The sequence below is a fragment of the Thamnophis elegans genome, chromosome 14, assembly GCF_009769535.1.
Source record: "Thamnophis elegans isolate rThaEle1 chromosome 14, rThaEle1.pri, whole genome shotgun sequence".
Classification (NCBI taxonomy): domain Eukaryota; kingdom Metazoa; phylum Chordata; class Lepidosauria; order Squamata; family Colubridae; genus Thamnophis; species Thamnophis elegans.
Genome location: NC_045554.1, coordinates 37,231,401 through 37,246,513, shown reverse-complemented (window position 1 = coordinate 37,246,513; position 15,113 = coordinate 37,231,401). Strand labels below are relative to the sequence as shown.

Below are 15,113 nucleotides of genomic sequence, written 5' to 3'. Positions count from 1 at the left end.
AAATATTCTGCCTTTTCAATATTTCCCAGGATATTTCATTTTTCTGGGAGAGGGCTGGATGATAACTTCCCACACTTCCCTCTTTCTTTCTTTCTTTCTTTCTTTCTTTCTTTCTTTCTTTCTTTCTTTCTTACTTACTTACTTACTTACTTTCTTACTTTCCTTCTCCTTCTTTCTTTCCCAAATGATTACTGAATAAAACTACTCTGAATCTTGTTATTAGGGGTCCTAAGGAAGCATTTACACAACTGGTATTTTTTTGTTTCCGTGAACCAGGATGGAGAAAACTCAGCTTTCTCTACTGGAACAAAAAATGTCTATTTGTTTGCAGAAATCAATGCCACAATCTTTTTGCAATTGTTTAGTCCCTCCTAGCACATTGTTTCACTTAGTTTCTCTACTACTATTCTCAAACGTTTCCATGGACCAGAATAAGAACATGATATCTGCTTTGATTGCTAAAGCGATCTTTGTGTTTATAGGGCAGCCTCCAAGCACGATGAAGCTACTCCCTCCTCACTGAATATTTGTGGCTATTATTTTCTCTTTGTCCCCCCCCACCCCCAGCTTGCTGAATTTCCTAGTCCAGTTTACAACAACATTGACACAAAAGGGCTGGATGTGTATGGCACATGAACCAGTGAGTAGCTAACCATTTTATGCAAACTCAACCTGTGTAGTTTAGTTTATTGTTTTGGTATGATGTGTAAATGCAGGGAACCTGTTTATGCAGTTGTGAATAAGTGAAGGACAAGTAAACATGTTGCTCCAAATACGACCAACAACTTTTTAAAAAAAATTAAGCAGTTCAGCAACATATAAAAACAAGTTTCCAGAAAAAGAAAAGGAGATCAGAAGGACTACATAACAAGACTTCAGGAATGTTTAATAAGAGGTCCACAACAGAGGTGGGTTCCTACCAGTTCGCACCTATTCGGTAGAACCAGTTCGTCAAATCTACCGAACCGGTTAGAAGTGGACCCGGAAAGTAGGCCACACCTACAGAAGAGGTTCCAAAAATTTTTGAAACCCACCACTGGTCCTTGGATAGGATTATTCTACACTATCATGCTCATATTTATAAAACTCAGTGCCTCTGTGAAAGGTAAGGATGACTACTGCGTTTGTGGTGCAATCAGAACATTGCGTGTGTTGAAGTTGTTTTAACGCAAACCAAATATGCCTTTCAAAAAACAAGTTTACATCATATTCTTATGCATGCCAGTGCTGTGTGTGAGGTAATTTAAGGTGGTTCTGACAAGTGTCGTCGGCATCTTCATATCCGGTCACATGGGCGGCAAGCCACTCCCATCCGGTCACATGGGCGGCAAGCCACTCCCACAAAGGAGGCCACACCCACAGAGTAGGTTCGAACAATTTTTGAAACCCACCACCGGTCCACAACATGGACAGTGCTATGTCCTTTAACCACCATTGACCAAGCCATTGGAGTTCAGCTAAAAATGCCTCTTAATTCTCTATATATAGACTGATACAGAAGAAGGCAAGCCTTTAGCAATCCAGAACTGTAAAAATTATACATGTAGAGAGAACGTCCATAGATTAAATGCAAAAAAAGAAACCACGGAGGTGGGCATCACTTACTGTAACAACTGGTTCACCCAGAACCAAATGTTAGAGTCCCAAGTAACCCCACCACCACCACCAATGAAAATAGACTCTGAGTTTCCTCAAAGTTTCATTTTTATTAGAGATGTCCTATTGGCACACCTGGGAAAACCCAAATCTGAAAGCTTCCAGGTTTTCCTCACCTAAAAGAAAGTCCCTGCCCAGCACCCAGATGTCCATCCCACGATCCAATCAGGCACCATCCAAAACTGGAGATGCCTCCCAGTCATCTCATCACAGCTGCAGGGCAAAACGTCCTTGACTCTCTGAGAAAGGAATGTTATTTAGGCTATAGATCTTCCATATGCCATTGGATCCCCCCCCCCATTTTCCTCTAGCAAAAAAATGTGACAGGCCTGAAATATCAAATACCACTCACTCATCACCAAATCTCCAGAACGTAAAGCCTACAAACTTGAAATTTGGCACGTACGTTCTTTTTGGCTTCTAGGTGCTCACTAAGAAAGGATTTTTCAAAGTGACCATCAGATCATAGTATTTCTTATACAGTAATTAACACGCTCTGATGCTAAGGAGTTCTACTCCCCCTCCCCACCTGAAAAGAACTCTGTTCCAACTGCCAGTTGCCTCACATTCCATTATCTGAGTTCAAAGTAGCCGACGTTCCACTCCTTCACTCAGGAGCGGTCTGGGGCTCCTTACAGTACTAAACGTAGTACCTCACCAAAATGTCTACGCCTTCCACCTCTGGAACTGCTTCCGGACTCAAGGCAGCGGGAGCGATATTCCCTTATGTGTTTCAATCACTGACCATCACTGAGCCAACAGATTGTGTCCCAAATTCCTCCTGCATAGCCCGATCACATAGTTTCGGCGTGAAGCACAGGTATTCAGCTAGTATTTTTATAATTGATATGGGTTGATTGTAGTGTATGTGCTTTGATCCCAATGTATAGAACATATTTATACTTAGGATCCCATTCCAGCAGAACATCTCATCGCTCATGGATGCAAACACTTTGAGGTTACTAGGGCTATTACATCGACAAACCGAAGTCTGAAAATAGGAGGTGATTGCTTTAATGAGCTGCAGTAATACAGTGAGGTGCGTGGTGCTTTTACTGAATCATTTTTTAAGTATGCAAGGTCCATTAAATCCATTAAACAAATATATTACTTTGGGGATGGAAACAGGACAAAAAAAAGATATGAATAATGCAAAAAGGTTTTTTTGTTTCAGGATATAATGGTGCAGCGTCATGCTTAATTGTTGTGCAATGGAACAAGGGCAGAAACGAGGCTGCAGATTGTAGCACAGTGTGATATTTTTATGCATGTGCTTACCAGGAAATACCCCTCTGTTTTTTTTTTTTTTTAATGGGATAGAAACTAAAAGACTTCAGCGGAAGGTGGAGCGTTCAAGTGCAGGAGGCAAATCGGCAGTGTCCAGAGTGAAAGGAAATTCTTTCAGCCTGCCCTGTTTTAATCGGAGGGAAAGGAATGCACCAGCGAACACATCCAGACCAGAAAGGACGGTTCTCACACCCTGGTCAGTCAATCCCTAACTGAACTCAAGAATAAATTGGATTTTCAGCCTCTGGAAGAAATCCCTGGGATTGGTGAGTACTTGATTTAAGGGTTCCTCTGGGAAGAAAACGAAATCACATCTCTGAAATGTAGGAGAGAGGATCTGGGTTCCCAGTAGATTTCCATCCAGAGTTTGTAGAGGAAGACTGGAATGAGGCAGGAAGGCTGGGATAAGCTGGGCTGAAGTGCGGTAGCCTAAGTTAATGTGGCATCTAGTGTGGCATTGAAGGATGGGTCATTTCTTTAATCTGAAGTCCTGTTTATCAGACCTGCTCCATGTTTTCCTTGTAAAGCAGCCTTCGCTCATCTTTGAAGGGGGACCCAACGCCCCCTGGGGGTAGGAAATGCTGGCTCAGATCTAGGGTATTATCTAAACAAACCAGTGGTCTTCAAACTTGGCAACTTTAAGACTTGTGGACTTGAACTCCCAGAATTGAATTGAAGTCCACAAGTCTTAAAGTTGCCAAGTTTGGGGACCCCTGCTCTAAACTATCAGCAGCTATCAGTGCACCTGAGAACAATATCCATCCAGGGTCCATTTTTCTCTCTCCCTCTTTTCTTATCGTTTGGTGTATGTCAGGTTTCTGCTTTTTCTCAGCTATAGATTATCCTTATCTCTTGGACCCAATTTTCTATTGGCCAGCAATGGAACGCCTTTGGGCACTGAAATGTTACAACTGATCAGAATCATGGTCCACAGAGCCCACTGTAACAACACTGCCAAAAAGGCATTAAGAATTGTTAACTGTTCCTCTGCTCGCAACAGAATCCCTTATGCCACCAGGCTTGAAATTTTGGGCTTAGACAATTTAGAACTATGTCGCCTTCAATCCGATTTAAGCGTAGTACATAAAATTATCTGCTACAATGTTCTACCTGTCAATGAATACTTCAGCTTCAACCACAACAACACACGAGCACACAATAGATACAAACTTAAGGTAAACCTCTCGATTGCAGAAAATACGACTTCAGCAACAGAATGGTCAACACCTGGAATGCTCTACCTGATTCTGTGGTTTCTTTTCCATACCCCACAAATTTAACCTTAAACTGTCTACTGTTGACCTCACCCAATTCCTAAGAGGTCTGTAAGGGGCGTGCTTAGCGCACCAATGTGCCTACCATCCCTGTCCTAATGTTCCCTTTTATTCGTATCCATTTCAGGTATTCAAAATTCATGTTTATACTTATATATGTTATCTAATACATTATTGACGAAATAAATAAATAAAATAAACATTATGAAACTTATCCATAGGATTTGGAGCCAGTGGGACCTGCTGGGCTTGGCTTTAAAAAAAAAAAAAAGGGATAATGAGAAAAACTAAAATCGTGGCTTGCAAGAAAACATGTACACTAATGTTGGTCCAGTGAAGTGGTTTACTGACCCCGCTTAGTTCGGTAGATGGTCCACAGAGCAATCATCCCCAGTTTGGCATCTGGGAATGCTGGATTCTTGTTCCCATCTTCTGCATTTAGCAGGCAATTTGGTGGATGTCGTTGGGAAGGCAGAAGAAGGTTGTGGTCAAAGACAAACTGGAAGATCTCATGTGATGGAACAGACTAAAATGAGGCTCACACATGACATAGGAAGATATCATGTGGGCTGTTTAGTTTAGCTCAATGTACTGCACCAAACGAAATCAGCCGATTGTAATTAATTCAATAAAACCAAATCATATCTTAATATATGAGCGTGGGTAATAATGTACCCAAGGAAAACGAGTTCTCTGGACATCTTAATGCTACTACAGATCTCCCAGCTCTGATTTACCGTATGTGGGTTTATTTCTTAGGAGAAGACCAGTGCAGGTACATTTCTGAAAACATCTGTCATCCATAAAGGTCTCTTTTATCTTGAGAATAGACTAGAAGAGAACAGAACAGAAGAAAGTGAATGGAATGGAACAGAACAGAGTTGGAAGGGACCTTGGAGGTCTTCTAATCCATCTCCCTGTTCAGGAAGGAAACCCTACACCACTTCAGATAAATGGTTGTCCAATCTCTTCTTAAAAACTTCCAGTGTTGGAGAATTCACAACTTCTGGAGGCAAATTGTGCCACTGATTAATTGTTCTAACTGTCAGGAAATTTCTTCTTAGTAGTCCTCTAGATTACTTCTCTCCTTGATTAGTTTCCATCTGTTGCTTCTTGTTCTGCCTTCAGGTGCTTTGGAGAACAGCTTGACTCCCTTCTTCTTTGTGGCAATTCATCCTGTTAAACTCACTTGTGTCACGTCCAACACTGCCATCATGGAATTAGTGGACTTACTGGCAACTTAGACAGGGGCTCCCCCAATTTTAACCCCAGGCCAACAACCCTGAGGAATAGTTTCAATCTCACACCAGCCCTGCAGTGTTTGGCAGCACCCCTCTTGTTCAACCTTGCCCGAGTGCCTTTAACCGCCCTTCAGAGGTAAATGGCTTTGGAAGCAGCTTTTCTGGGAAAGCAAGCGAGCGAGCGTGTGTGAACCTGTGTCCATCTGGCATCCTGCCTTACACAGCATCTGTGTATAGAAAGACTGAGGAGGGGGGTGCTGGATAGAGAAGAGATGGTTGCCATGGCAGAGGCAGGCCTTTGGGGAGAGCTGGCCTTGTTTGGAAGGAAGCACATCTTGATTTCTGCAGCCGTTGTAAAAGCCCAGGCTTGCCAAGGAGACCAAATGTGAACGGCAGATAATGCGGAGAGGCTTCCTCTCGGCCTGCCCTGGGTCAGCCAGCCTGTATCCATCGCCCAGATCCCACGTGGGTCCTTCCTTGTGGGCTGATTTATTATTGTTAGTGGAAAGGAAGTGGCTCAGCAAATAACAAATTCCTCATCCTTTCAGAAATTAACTCTGCCCTGCCCTGCTGCCTGGGGGAGTCCAAGTGCCTCTCAGCCTAACCCTCCTACTACAGCTGACATGTCCAGAATAACAATTGGCAGATGCCACAGACCATCATCTAGCAATGCCAGCTGACGCGGTTACAAAATCTTGACTGGTTTAATTTCAGTCAGAAATAGCACCACCGATTACTCTAAAACGATTTGATTTATTCTCCAAAGCACCCCGAAAGCAAGGAAAGAAATAATGAGTGGAAGTCCTGTTGGAAGAAACGTCCTTCTGGGCTGGGTCTAGGACTGTTCGCCTCATACCCTTCGCCGCCCCTTGTTCACCCCCAGGGTTTCGCCTCCCCCCAGTGCCCAAAAGCCCAGGGTGAGCAGTATTTCACCGAATGACCTGTGAGGAAGCGTCTGGATCGGAAGAGATGGGGTCCCATTGCCCAGGGCGAACCGCTAAGGTCCTTTCAGCAGAGGACGAATGGTAGAGGTGCATGACTGGGGGCAAAACTTGCCTTCTGGGGCTGAGGGTGGTCCATCATGGGAGGTTTTCAAAAATAGACTGGAGAGCCATTTGACTTTCAGGAGCCGAGGTGGCGCAGTGGTTAGAGTGCAGTATTACAGCCACTTCAGCTGACTGCTATCTGCAGTTCGGCGGTTCAAATCTCACCGGCTCAAGGTTGACTCAGCCTTCCATCCTTCCGAGGTGGGTAAAATGAGGGCCCAGATTGTTGGGGGCAATATGCTGACTCTGTAAACCGCTTAGAGAGGGCTGAAAGCCCTATGAAGCGGTATATAAGTCTAACGGTTCCACCACAAAATCGCGGAGGACAAAATCGCGCTCGACGAAAGCGCACATTTGACGTCATCACAGCGCGACGAAAACATCGCGCTGTGATCGAAAAATGTAAAAATAAAGCTAAAACCTTCCCCTAACCCCCCCAAACCTACCCCTAAACCTAACCCTAACCCTAACCCTTAACCTAACCCTAAATCTAACCCTAAACCTAACCGTTAACGTAACGCTAAACCTAACACTAACCCTTAACCTAACGCTAAACCTAACGCTAACGCTCTAACCCTAACCTAACCCTTAACCTAACCCTAACCCTAACCCTAACGCTTACCTTTATGTGAATCGGCTTGGTTTAATTTTAATTTTATTTCAATTTTTAATTTTTTTCGTCGCGCTGTGATGACGTCACATGCACGCTTTCGTCGAGCGCGATTTTGTCCTCCGCGTTTTTGACAGGTCACGAAGTCTAACTGCTATTGCTATTGCTATGCTATGAAGTTCCTACTTGAGCAGAGGATTCAATTAGAAGACTTCTAACAGGTCCCTCTTAGGCTAAGCTCTTATAAGTCTTAGCTCTATGATTCGTGGTGGCGCAGTGGTTAGAATGCAGCATTGCAGGCAAACTCTGCCCACAGTCGAGAGTTCGATCCCGGCCAGCTCAAGGTTGACTCGGCCTTTCATTCTTCCGTGATGGGTAAAATGAGGAGCCAGATTGTTAGGGGCAATAGGCTGACTCTGTGAACCGCTTAGAGAGGACTGTGGAGCACTGTGAAGCGGTATATACCTGCTATTGCTATTCGACTTCGGAGGGAGCAGTCCTCATGAACAAAATGCATATCCAGAGAGTCCCACCCATTTTTGGGGCCCAATGGCCAGCGGGCATCAAATTGCTGACTGTTGCGGTGATTCAGGCAGCATTTTTGCCCCAAGCCATGTGTAGTAAAATACTCCCTTGTTGGGGCATGCTGACACACCCTCTCTTCCTGTTGAAATGTGAGCTGTATAAGTGTGTTACTGGGGCACATGTGATCTATGTTTATTGTTTCCATTTCTTTTTGAGTTATCTAGGTTTTCCTGAAGCCTAAGGCAGTGCTAGGGAGGGGACGGATATTGGGTTAGCTAAACAAATGAAATAAATGTATAAGTTCTGGCCTACATTTTATGCCCTCTAGTATGTGATGCTTTGCCCAATAACCTGGAAAGTATAAAACAGTCTGGAATGAGGCATCGCAGACATCTTAGTCACTGCTAAAATCAATCCATCAAAGCAATTATTTATGAATAACATAAAAACCACGTTCCGAGTCATCACTGTTTCGGCAAATTTATATTTATGGAGTTGCTTAGTGATAGATACTTGGTCTGAATCTAACTCTGGGACTTATTTTTCCACCCTAAGAGTTTGCATCACAGGAAACATTCACTGCTACAAGAAAACAACAGAATGCTCTGCATCAATTGCATACAATCCATGAATTGTGCAATTCTATTTCTACAATTGTACAATTGTTTTGAGGCAGTCTAGAAGTGCTTAAAATGATTCTAACTTCTTAAACTCTAGCACGCGTTTTTGTACGCCAGTGTCCATTTTATCAAACGCTACTACGTCCTTTATTTAAAAAAAAATATTGATCTCAGTATAATAATACTGTCAGAAATCAGCAGATGGCAGCAACTTCAAGACAAACACCGACAGCTCATTTCCTGGTGGTGTTTTTCTTTTTTCCTACAAAAGCTTATGCTACAATAGTTCCCCCCACACACACACCTTAATGGGGGAGAAAATCACTTTTGCTGCAAAAGCCCAGCCTGGCAGCCTTGCTGGAAATCTTGTTCAAGTTACTGCCTCATCCAGACCAGAGGTGGGTTCCTACCAGTTTGCACCTATTTGGTAGAACCGGTTCGTCAAATCTACCGAACCGGTTAGAAGAGGTTTCACCAGTGGACCCTGAAAACAGGCCACACCTACAGAAGAGGTTCCAAAATTTTTTGAAACCCACCACTGGTCCTTGGATATGATTATTCTACACTATCATGCTCATATTTCTAAAACTCAGTGCCTCTGTAAAAGGTAAGGGTGACTACTGCGTTTGTGGTGCAATCAGAACATTGCGTGTGTTGAAGTTGTTTTAACGCAAACCAAAGATGCCTTTTAAAAAACAAGTTTACATCATATTCTTATGCATGCCAGTGCTGTGTGTGAGGTAATTTAAGGTGGTTCTGACAAGTGTCGTTGGCATCTTCATATCCGGTCACATGGGCGGCAAGCCACTCCCATCTGGTCACATGGGCGGCAAGCCACTCCTACAAAGGAGGCCACACCCACAGAGTAGGTTCAAACAATTTTTGAAACCCACCACTGATCCAGACATACCATGTACTTGAGCCGAAGGCTTTCCCAGGTTGTTAATCTGTTGGTTTATTGAATTAACTCAGATGCCTCAATTTGAACAATTTGCCAGAGGTGGTATTCAGCAGGTTCTGACCAGTTCTGGAGAACTGGTAGCGAAAATTTTGAGTAGTTCGGAGAATCGGTAAATACCACCTGTGAGTGGCCCCAGCGCCATCTATTTTCTGCCTCCCGAGTCCCAGCTGATGGGGAGGAAATGGGGATTTTGCAGTAGCCTTCCCCTGGAGTGGGGAGGAAATGGGGATTTTGCAGTATCCTTCCCCTGGAGTGGGGAGGGAATGGAGATTTTGCAGTATCCTTCCCCTGGAGTGGGGAGGAAATGGGGATTTTGCAGTATCCTTCCCCTGGAGTGGGTTGGGAATGGAGATTTTACTGTATCCTTCCCCTGCCACGCCCACCCAGCCACGCCCACAGGACCAGTCCTAAAAAAAAAAATCCCACCACTGCAACTTGCTGTTTCAAACCTTAGCAAATCCTGTTTTAACTTAATATATTGCATAAGTGTAACTGACGGCTATACTTATTTCTCTTTGAACTCTCTTCAAAGCTTTCTTCAAAGGAATTGGGGGGGGGCGTTCACAGCTTTCCCCACTCTTTTTTACCCTCTATACAAGTAGTCCTTGACTTACGACCACTGAGCACATTTCTTTTTTTTTTAAAAAATATATTTTTTATTTTTAAAACCAACAGAAACAAAACAACACATATAAAAAACTTTCCTCAATTTCGTCAAGCTTATCATTTGGTTACAAACTTTCGTGCATCAATTTTTACAATTAAAAATAAGATCACTGGTTATCCATCAAACATAACTAAAAACGTAATTATCATTGAGCATTATGTATTCAAGTTACCGCTAATATTGATCATCCATAGAGTATACAATACTTATAGTGTAACATATTCAACTCCAGAAATAGTTTCCCATTGATAATCCAAGTAGTTATTGAACATTTCAATTCATATATGTTCCAATTATTCATTACATCATCATTAGTCCATTTAACATATAAAAATCTTACCAACACTGAGCACAACATTTCTGCTGCCAAGCAAAATAGTTAGGAAATTTTGCTGCATTTCATGACTTTTCTTGCCATAGTTGGTAAATCAATTGTTGCAATAGTTAACTTAGTAAGATGGTTGTTAAGTGAATCTGATTTCCCCAGTGACTCTGCTTGTCAGAAGATCATAACACACATGCATGTATGTATGTATGTAGGCATGCATGCATGCATGCATGCATGCATGCATACATACATACATACATACATACATACATACATATCAAATGTACCGAACCTGTTAGAAGAGGTTCCACCAGTAGACCTGGAAAGCAGGCCACACCTACAGAATAGGTTCCAAAAATTTTGAAACCCACCACTCACACACACACACACACACACACACACACACACACACAGAGAGAGAGACTCACACAGAGAGAGAAAGAGAAAGAAAGGAAGAAATAAATAAAAAAGAAAGAAAAAGTGAGAGAGAGATGAAAGAAAAAAGGAAAAAGGGACAGAGAGACAAAAGGAAGGAAAGAGAGAAAGAGAGAGAGAGAGAGAGAGAGAGAGAGAGAGAAAGAAAGAAAGAAAGAAAGAAAGAAAGAAAGAAAGAAAGAAAACACATGGCCGGCAAGCCACTCCCACAAAAAAGGCCACACCCACAGAGTAGGCTCAAAATTTTTTTGAAACCCACCACTGATATATACATATACATATACATATACATATACATATACATATACATATACATATACATATACATATACATATACATATACATATACATATACATATGTTATATTTATGCTGATAAATAAATAAAGGGAGACTAGTATAGATCTATTTCAAGCTATTTAGCTCTCATCAGCTAGCCATACCCATGTTTGGGAATCGAACCTGTGCTCCATTGCCTCCCAGGCAGGGAGTTAACCATTTGAGCTACAATAGCAGTAGACTTATATACCGCTTCATAGGCCTTTCAGGCCTCTCTAAGCGGTTTACAGAGAGTCAGCATATTGCCCCCAACAATCTGGGTCCTCATTTTACCCACCTCGGAAGGATGGAAGGCTGAGTCAACCCTGAGCCGGTGAGATTTGAACCGCTGACCTGCTGATCTAGCAGTAGCCTGCAGTGCTGCATTTAACCACTGCGCCACCTTGGCTCTGGAGAACGACTCCTTATCAGCCAGCCAGGGTGGGAGGTATATACTTAAAGTCACAACCCCTGGTATGCCCAAGTATGAGAGCTAAATAGCTTGAAATAGATCTATACTAGTCTCCCTTTATTTATTTATCAGCATAAATATAACAAATGTAACAAAAAAGGCAACAGTAAAAAATATTGGGTTTCTGTCTGGATGGTCTCTTGTGACGAGCCTAATGACAGAGAGTGGAAGTGTGACCTTCCTCCCATACTTGGGCATACCAGGGGTTGTGACTTTAAGTGTATCTATCTATCTATCTATCTATCTATCTATCTATCTATCTATCTATCTATCTATCTCTATCTCTATCTCTATCTATCTATCTATCTATCTATCTATCTATATATCTATATATCTATATATCTATATATCTATATATCTATATATCTATATATCTATATATCTATATATCTATATATCTATATATCTATATATCTATATATCTATATATCTATATATCTATATCTATATCATCTATATCTATCTATCTATCAGTGGTGGGTTTCAAAAAATATATATATAGTGTTATGTCAAAGCACCTGGTATGATATACACAATGAGAGATAGAGATTAATGATGAATAGATAAATGCTAAATAGCAATTATAAGAAAGTATATCTATGAATGAATTTGAAAGGGAAAAAATAAAAATAAAAACCCTATTTGCTTGAAAAAAACCACCTGCAAGGCTGGACATGCTTGAACCCAAGCGCTGATGGAGAGTTGAAAAGGTCAACTGCAGGCATAACCTGGCTGGGCAGGTTTGCAGAAATGTCCTTCGGAGCCCATTCATTGCTGCTTGAGGTTACCCTTCCCCTCTCCTCCCCCCACCCCACCCCACCCCCTTTTTTTTGCAGATAAGGCTTCTGTGTGTTCCAAGAGCAGGATATAAATAAAACTGTGTCCCAAAAGGAAGTGTGTCTCTAGGAGGAAAGACAGAAAACAAGCATGTGATTAAATAAGTCACTGGGTGATAAACTGGCTTTGGGGAAAGGACTTTTATCTCAGTAACTGCAAACAGAAGGAAGGGACCAGAGTCACCGACAGGCTAAAAGTAACGTCCACCTTAAAACGGCCTAAAGTTAATCTACAAATGTGGAGATAACTTGTGCGGCTGTTGTCGGGCGTCACAATTCCCTGCAGTTAACAGAATTGGGGTTTAACCCATCGACACAACTTTAGGCGCTCACACAATACAGGGAGTCCTCAGCTCAGAACCAAGCCCAAAATTTCTGCTGCTCAGCAAGGCAGTCGATAAGTGAATTTTGCCCCATTTTACGACTTTCCTGGCCACGGTTGATATGTGAACTGTCTGGCTTCCCCCATTGACTTGGCTTGTCAAAAGGTCGCAAAAGGGGAACCACGTGACCCCGGGACACTGCAACCGTCATAAATACGAGCCAGTTGCCAAGCGTCCGAATTCTGATCACGTGACCAATGGTCGTCAAGGTGAAAAACGGTCATGTCACTTTTTCAGTGCCTCTGTGTTCGAATGGTCAGTAAATAAACTGTTGTAAGTTGAAGACTACCCTTATATTAGTATAAACTAACCAGATAGGCTTGGGCCAATTAACACATTAATGTAAAAGGGTTTTTTACACATTTGTGGTTGTGTTGGGTAGACTCCTAAACCGGGGTTGGGTAAACAGGGAACCTTCAGGAATGAAACTTAAAATGAAAACCTCTCAACCAGGGGTGAACTCCACTTAGTTTTGCTAACAGTTCGGTAGGAATTCCCCAGTGGTGGGTTTCAAAAATTTTTCGAACCTACTCTGTGGGTGTGGCCTCCTTTGTGGGAGTGGCTTGCTGGCCATGTGACCTGGTGGGAGTGGCTTGCCGGCCATGTGTTCTCTCTCTCTCTCTCTCTCTCTCTCTTTTTCTTTCCTTCCTTCCTTTTGTCTCTCTGTCCCTTTTTTCTTTTTTTCTTTCATCTCTCTCTCACTTTTTCTTTTTTTTCTTTCTTCCTTTCTTTCTCTTTCTCTCTCTGTGTGAGTCTGTCTGTCTGTCTGTCTGTGTGTGTGTGTGTGTGTGTGTGTGTGCATCTTTGGCTCTCTCTCCCTCCCTCCCTCCGTGTCTCTCTATGTGATTCTCTCTCTGTGTCTGTCTGTCTGTCTGTCTCTCTCTCTGTGTGTGTGTGTGTCTCTCCTCCAGTGGTGGGTTTCAAAAATTTTTCAAACCTACTCTGTGGGTGTGGCCTCCTTTGTGGGAGTGGCTTGCCAGCCATGTGACCTGGTGGGAGTGGCTTGCCGGCCATGTGTTTTCTCTCTCTCTCTCTCTTTCTTTCCTTCCTTTTGTCTCTCTGTGTCCCTTTTTTCTTTTTTTCTTTCATCTCTCTCTCATTCTTTCTTTCTTCCTTTCTTTCTCTTTCTCTCTCTCTTTCTCTCTCTGTGAGTCTGTCTGTCTCTCTGTGTGTCTTTGTGTGTGTCTTTGCCTCTCTCTCCCTCCCTCCCTGTCTCTCTATGTGATTCTCTCTCTGTGTCTTTCTGTCTCTGTCTCTCTCTGTATCTCTCTGTATCTCTCTGTCTCTCTCTGTCTCTCTCTCTCTCTCTCTCTCTCTCTCCTCCAGTGGTGGGTTTCAAAAATTTTTGGATCCTCTTCTGTAGGTGTGGCCTGCTTTCCAGGTCCACTGGTGGAACCTCTTCTAACCGGTTCAGTAGATTTGACGAACCGGTTCTACCGAATAGGTGCGAACTGGTAGGAACCCACCTCTGCAATTCACGCATGTGCACGACCTTCTGCGTGTGCGCAGAGCGTCAAAATTGGATGTAATGACGTCCAGGTGGGTGGACGGAGCCTGCTACAAAGCACACCTGCAGAGGTAAGCCAACAGCGAGGGGGGGGGAATCCGCTGTGCCACGCAAGTTAGATTAGATAGAAAGCAGGAAATCCTGCTTAATATAAATCGCGTGGCACAGCTGATCATTGGAAAAAAAACCATTTCTCCCGAACCAGTAGCATTTTTACTACTGGTTTGAGCGAACCGGTCCGAACCGGTAGCATTTCACCCCTGCCCTCAACTTGAACGTGGTATCTTTTGGTAGCATTAAAACTCCTCCAAGCCACTCTTGACACGTAGCCTTACAAAGTTGCCTTTCGTATATTTTTCCCAATGTAGTTACTTATCCATCAGAATCACCCCAGAATGTTACAAAGCTTTGCAAACCGAAGAGGAAACAAACAGTCTCGGTTTCAGGCCGTGGGAATTGCACCGTGGTTTGTTAAGTAATCCAGGAAGCAAAAAAGAGAAACAGCCAGAATGATGCGGGGTGGGAAATTCAACAGATCAAACCAACGGCACGAAAGTAAAACCGGTTTTATAAATATTTCTGGCTGCCATGCTACAATTAATGTCACTTACTTTCTTTCGGCTCAATGTTTCCTGTGGTCCCAACCAGGGTGTCTTCTAAGCCATGATTTGTGGCTTGATCCGTTATGCAAACTCAGTCAACCGAGTTCAGGGCAACATGTGAATGTTAGTCTGAATGTTAGTTTTAAATTTCTACTTTCAGCCAGCAATTCATCCATTCTTATCAGGTATCTCACTGAATCACACGTTAACAACGGTGAAAACGAAAAGCTAGTTAGTTATTTAGCATGTTGCACCAAAAGCTTAGAGCTGTGTTTCTCAACTTTTGGCAAGTTTTAAGATAAGCAGACTTCTCCTCCCAAAATTCCCCAGTGAGCCATGGGAAGT

The 15,113-nt window shown here is 42.8% G+C and overlaps 1 protein-coding gene across 1 annotated transcript in view; it reads left to right on the top strand.

Annotated features, from left to right (window-relative positions):
- The first annotated feature begins 2,988 nt into the window (after positions 1-2,988).
- The window catches only part of RIPOR1 (RHO family interacting cell polarization regulator 1), a 145,779-nt gene continuing 133,654 nt past the window's right edge, over positions 2,989-15,113 (top strand). The window contains exon 1 of the mRNA XM_032230522.1: positions 2,989-3,209. The gene's annotated coding sequence lies outside the window, so the exon portion shown is untranslated. The remainder of the gene's footprint in view (positions 3,210-15,113) is intronic.